This window comes from Triticum dicoccoides, chromosome 3B (assembly GCF_002162155.2).
Source record: "Triticum dicoccoides isolate Atlit2015 ecotype Zavitan chromosome 3B, WEW_v2.0, whole genome shotgun sequence".
Taxonomy (NCBI): domain Eukaryota; kingdom Viridiplantae; phylum Streptophyta; class Magnoliopsida; order Poales; family Poaceae; genus Triticum; species Triticum dicoccoides.
In genome coordinates this window covers 731,421,154-731,427,403 of record NC_041385.1, presented here as the reverse complement: position 1 = coordinate 731,427,403, position 6,250 = coordinate 731,421,154, and positions in this window count along the sequence as shown.

Below are 6,250 nucleotides of genomic sequence, written 5' to 3'. Positions count from 1 at the left end.
CAGGCTTCCGGTGCCCATCTTCTGCTATATGAAGTCTTCCGTCCAAGAAAAAATAAGAGGGAAGCTTTCGTGACGAAGCGCCACCGTCTCGAGGCGGAACCTTGGCAGAACCAATCTAGGGCTCCGGCGGAGCTGTTCCGCCGGGGAAACATCCCTCCGAGGGGGGAAATCTTCACCATTGTCATCACCATCGATCCTCTCATCGGGAGGGGGTCAATCTCGATCAACATCTTCACCAGCACCATCTCCTCTCAAACCCTAGTTCATCTCTTGTATCCGATCTTTGTCTCAAAGCCTTAGATTGGTACCTATGGGTTGCTAGTAGTGTTGATTACTCCTTGTAGTTGATGCTAGTTGGTTTATTCGGTGGAAGATCATATGTTAAGATCCTTAATGCATATTAATACCCCTCTGATTATGAACATGAATATGATTTGTGAGTAGTCACGTTTGTTCCTGAGGACATGGGAGACGTCTTGCGATAAGTAGTCATGTGAATTTGGTATTCGTTCGATATTTTGATAAGATGTATGTCGTCTTTCCTCTAGTGGTGTCATGTGAACATCGACTACATGACACTTCATCATTATTTGGGCCTAGGGGAAGGATTTGGGAAGTAATAAGTAGATGATGGGTTGCTAGAGTGACAGAAGCTTAAACCCTAGTTTATGCGTTGCTTTGTAAGGGGCTGATTTGGATCCATATGTTTCAAGCTATGGTTAGGTTTACCTTAATTCTTATTTCGTAGTTGCGGATGCTTGCAAGAGTAGTTAATCATAAGTGGTATGCTTGTCCAAGGAAGGGCAGCACCCAAGCACCGGTCCACCCACATATCAAATTATCAAAGTAACGAACGCGAATCATATGAGCATGATGAAAACTAGCTTGACGACAATTTCCATGTGTCCTCGGGAGCACTTTCCTTTATATAAGAGTTTGTCCAGGTTTGTCCTTTGCTACAAAAACGATTGGGCCACCTTGATGCACTTTATATACACTTGTTACTTGTTACCCGTTATGAATTACCTTGTCACAAAACTATCTGTTACCGATAATTTCAGTGCTTGCAGAGAATTCCTTACTGAAAGCCACTTGTTATTTCCTTGTGATCCTCGTTGGGTTCGACACTCTTACTTATCAAAAGGACTTATATAGATCCCCTATACTTGTGGGTCATCAAGACTCTTTCCTGGCACCGTTGGCGGGGAGTGAAGCGCCTTTGGTAAGGAAAAATTTATATAGTGTGCTGAAATTTACTGTCACTTGTTACTATGGAAAGTAATCCTTTGAGGGGCTTGTTCGGGGTATCTTCACCCCGACCAGTAGAGCAAAGAGTTGCTCCTCAACCTACTGAACCTACTGAAAATGTTTACTTTGAAATTCCTTCGGGTATAATAGAGAAACTGCTAGCTAATCCCTTTACAAGAGATGGAACATTGCATCCCGATTTGCACCTAATCTATGTTGATGAAGGTTGTGGATTATTTAAGCTTGCAGGTATTCCCGAGGATGTTATCAAGAAGAAGGTCTTCCCTTTATCTTTGAAGGGAAAGGCATTGACATGGTTTAGGCTATGTGATGATATGGGATCATGGAACTACAATAGATTAAAATTGGAATTTCATCAAAAGTTTTATCCTATGCATCTTGTTCATCGTGATCGTAATTATATATATAATTTTTGGCCTCACAAAGGAGAAAGCATCGCTCAAGCTTGGGGGAGGCTGAAGTCAATGTTATATTCATGCCCCTATCATGAGCTCTCAAGAGAAATTACTATTCAAAATTTTTATGCTCGGCTTTCTCTCAACAATCGCTCCATGCTCGATACTTCTTGTACTGGTTCTTTTATGATGAAGACTATTGAATTCAGATGGGATTTATTGGAAAGAATTAAATGCAACTCTGAAGATTGGGATCTCGACGAAGGTAAGGAGTCAGGTATAACACCTAAGTTTGATTGTGTTAAATCTTTTATGGATACCGATGTTTTCCGTGAATTTAGCACTAAATATGGACTTGACTGTGAGATAGTAGATACTTTCTGTGAATCATTTGCTACTTATGTTGATCTCCCTAAGGAGAAGTGGTTTAAATATCATCCTCCCATTAAAGTAAAGGTAGTTGAACCTATTAATGTTGATCCTATTATTCCTACCGCTTATATTGAGAAACCACCATTTCCTGTTAGAATAAAGGATCATCCCAAAACTTCAACTGTGGTTCGTAAGAGTAATACTAGAACACCTACACCCCCTGAGCAAATTAAAATTGAACCTAGTATTGCTATGGTTAAAGATCTCTTGGTTGATAATATTGATGGGCATGTTAGTTACTTCTGCGATGAAGCTGCTAGAATTGCTAGACCCGATACTAAAACTAAACATAGACCTGTTGTAGGCATGCCTGTTATTTCTGTTAAAATTGGAGATCATTGCTATCATGGCTTATGTGATATGGGTGCTACTGCGAGTGCAATACCTCATTCTTTATACGAAGAAATTATGCATGATATTGCGCCTGCTGAGTTAGAAGATATTGATGTTACAATTAAGCTTGCCAATAGAGATACTATTTCACCAGTTGGGATTGTTAGAGAGGTTGAAGTCTTGTGTGGGAAAATTAAATATCCTACTCATTTTCTTGTTCTTGGTTCCCCACAAGATGACTTTTGTCCCATTATATTTGGTGGACCCTTCTTGAATACTGTTAATGCTAAGATAGACTGCAAAAAGGATATTGTTACGATTGGTTTAGGGGATATGTCTCATGACTTTAATTTTGTTAAATTTCGTAGACAATCCCATGATAAAGAATTGCCTAATAAGGATGAAATTATTGGTCTTGCTTCTATTGCCATGCCTCCTAATGATCCTTTAGAACAATATTTGCTAGACCATGAAAATGATATGTTTATGAATGAAATAAGGGAAATAGATGAAGCATTCTTTAAATAGGGACCTATTTTGAAACACAACTTGCCTGTTGAAATCCTAGGGGATCCTCCTCCACCCAAGGGTGATCCCGTGTTTGAGCTTAAACCATTACCTGATAGCCTTAAATATTCTTATCTTGATGAAAATAAGATATATCATGTTATTATTAGTGCTAAACTTTCAGAGCATGAAGAAAAGAAATTATTGAAAACTCTGAAGAAGCACCGTGCTGCTATTGGATATACTCTTGATGATCTTAAGGGCATTAGTCCCACTCTATGCCAACATAAAATAAAATTGGAGAAAGACGCTAAACCGGTTGTTGATCACCAACGATGGTTAAATCCTAAGATGAAAGAAGAGGTAAGAAAAGAAATACTAAAGCTTCTGGAGGTAGTTATAATTTATCCTGTTGTTGATAGTCAGTGGGTAAGCCCTGTCCATTGTGTCCCTAAGAAGGGAGGTATTAATCTTGCTCCTAATGATAAAGATGGATTGATCCCACAAAGAATTGTTATAGATTATAGGATGGTAATTGATTTCGGCAAATTAAATAAAGCTACTAAAAAGGATCATTACCCTTTACCTTTTATTGATCAAATGCTAGGAAGATTATCCAAACATACACATTTTTGCTTTCTAGATGGTTACTCTGGTTTCTCTCAAATACCTGTGTCAAAAGAGGACCAGGAAAAGACCACTTTTACTTGCCCTTTTGGTACTTTTGCTTATAGGCGTATGCCTTTTGGTTTATGTAATGCACCTGCTACCTTTCAAAGATGCATGATGGCCATATTCTCTGATTTTTGTGAAAAGATTGTTGAGGTTTTCATGGATGATTTCTTTGTTTATGGATCTTCTTTTGATGATTGCTTGAGCAACCTTGGTCGAGTTTTGCATAGATGTGAAGAAACTAATCTTGTCTTGAATTGGAAGAAGTGCCACTTTATGGTTAATGAAGGTATTGTCTTGGGGCATAAAGTTTCTGAAAGAGGTATTGAAGTTGATAAAGCTAAAGTTGATGCTATTGAAAAGATGCCATGTCCTAAGGACATTAAAGGTATAAGAACTTTCCTTGGTCATGCCGGTTTTTATAGGAGGTTCATTAAAGACTTCTCAAAAATTTCTAGGCCTTTGACTAATCTCTTACAAAAATATATTCCTTTTGTTTTTTATGATGATTGTGTAGAAGCATTTGAAATAGTCAAGAAAGCTTTGATTTCTGCACCTATTGTTCAGCCTCCTGATTGGAATTTACCCTTTGAAATTATGTGTGATGCTAGTGATTATGCTGTAGGTGCTGTTCTAGGACAAAGAGTTGATAAGAAATTAAGTGTTATCCAATATGCTAGTAAACTTTAGACAGTGCCCAAAGAAATTATGCTACTACTGAAAAAGAATTTTTAGCAGTTCTATTTGCTTGTGATAAGTTCAGACCTTACATTGTTGACTCTAAAGTAACTGTTCACACTGATCATGCTGCTATTAAATATCTTATGGAAAAGAAAGATGCTAAACCTAGACTTATTAGATGGGTTCTCCTACTACAAGAATTTGACTTGCATATCATTGATAGAAAGGGAGCTGAGAACCCCGTTGCAGACAACTTGTCTAGGTTAGAGAATGTTCTTGATGACCCACTACCTATAGATGATAGCTTTCGTGATGAACAATTGGCTGTCATAAATGCTTCTCGTACTACTCCATGGTATGCTGATTATGCTAATTACATTGTTGATAAATTTATACCACCTAGTTTCACATACCAGCAAAAGAAAAAGTTTTTCTATGATTTAAGACATTACTTCTGGGATGACCCACACCTTTATAAAGAAGGAGTAGATGGTGTTATTAGATGTTGTGTACCTGAGCATGAACAGGAACAGATCCTACGCAAGTGTCACTCCGAGGCTTATGGAGGACACCTCGCTGGAGATAGAACTGCACATAAGGTATTGCAATCCGTTTTTTATTGGCCTACTCTCTTCAAGGATGCCCGTAAGTTTGTCTTGTCTTGTGATGAATGCCAAAGAATTGGTAATATTAGTAGACGTCAAGAAATGCCTATGAACTATTCACTTGTTATTGAACCATTTGATGTTTGGGGCTTCGATTATATGGGGCCATTTCCTTCCTCTAATGGGTATACACATATTTTAGTTGCTGTTGATTACGTTCCTAAGTGGGTAGAAGCTATTCCAACTAGTAGTGCTGATCATAAAACTTCTATTAAGATGCTTAAAGAGGTTATTTTCCCGAGGTTTGGAGTCCCTAGATACTTAATGACTGATGGTGGTTCACATTTTATTCATGGTGCTTTTCGTAAAATGCTTGCTAAGTATGATGTTAACCATAGAATTGCATCTCCATACCACCCACAGTCTAGTGGTCAAGTAGAATTGAGTAACAGAGAGCTAGACTTAATTTTGCAAAAGACTGTTAATAGATCTAGAAAGAATTGGTCCTAGAAACTTGATGATGCATTATGGGCCTATAGAACTGCATATAAAAATCCTATGGGTATGTCTCCATATAAAATGGTTTATGGAAAAGCATGTCACTTACCTCTTGAACTAGAACATAAAGCATATTGGGCCATTAAAGAGCTCAATTATGATTTCAAACTTGCCGGTGAGAAGAGACTATTTGACATTAGCTCACTTCATGAATGGAGAACTCAAGCCTATGAGAATGCCAAACTGTTTAAAGAAAAAGTTAAAAGATGGCATGACAAAAGGATACAAAAGCGTGAGTTTAATGTAGGTGATTATGTTTTGCTATACAACTCGGTTAAGATTTTTTGCGGGAAAACTTCTCTCTAAATGGGAAGGCCCTTACGTTATCGAGGAGGTCTATCGTTCCGGTGCCATAAAAATCAACAACTTCGAAGGCACAAATCCGAAGGTGGTGAACGATCAAAGAATCAAACATTATATCTTAGGTAACCCCATAAATGTTGAAACTAATGTTATTGAAACTGTAACCCTGGAGGAATACATAAGGGGCACTTTCCAGAACGTTTCAGACTCCAAAAAGGAATAGGTATGAGGTACGGTAAGTAAACCGACTCCAAAACAGTTCTAATGGTAAATTTTCTCCGTTTTAGAATATTTAAGAAAATAGGAAAATAAGAAGTAGTCTCAAAGGGACACGAGGCATCCACGAGAGTGGAGGGCGCGCCCCCTGCCTCGTGGACACCTCGTGTGCCCTCTGGACTCTGTTTTCTTGCACGATACTTCTTTTGGTCGGTAAAAATTCATTATATAATCTCCCGAAGGTTTTGACCACCGTGCCACGATAAAATCCTCTGCTTT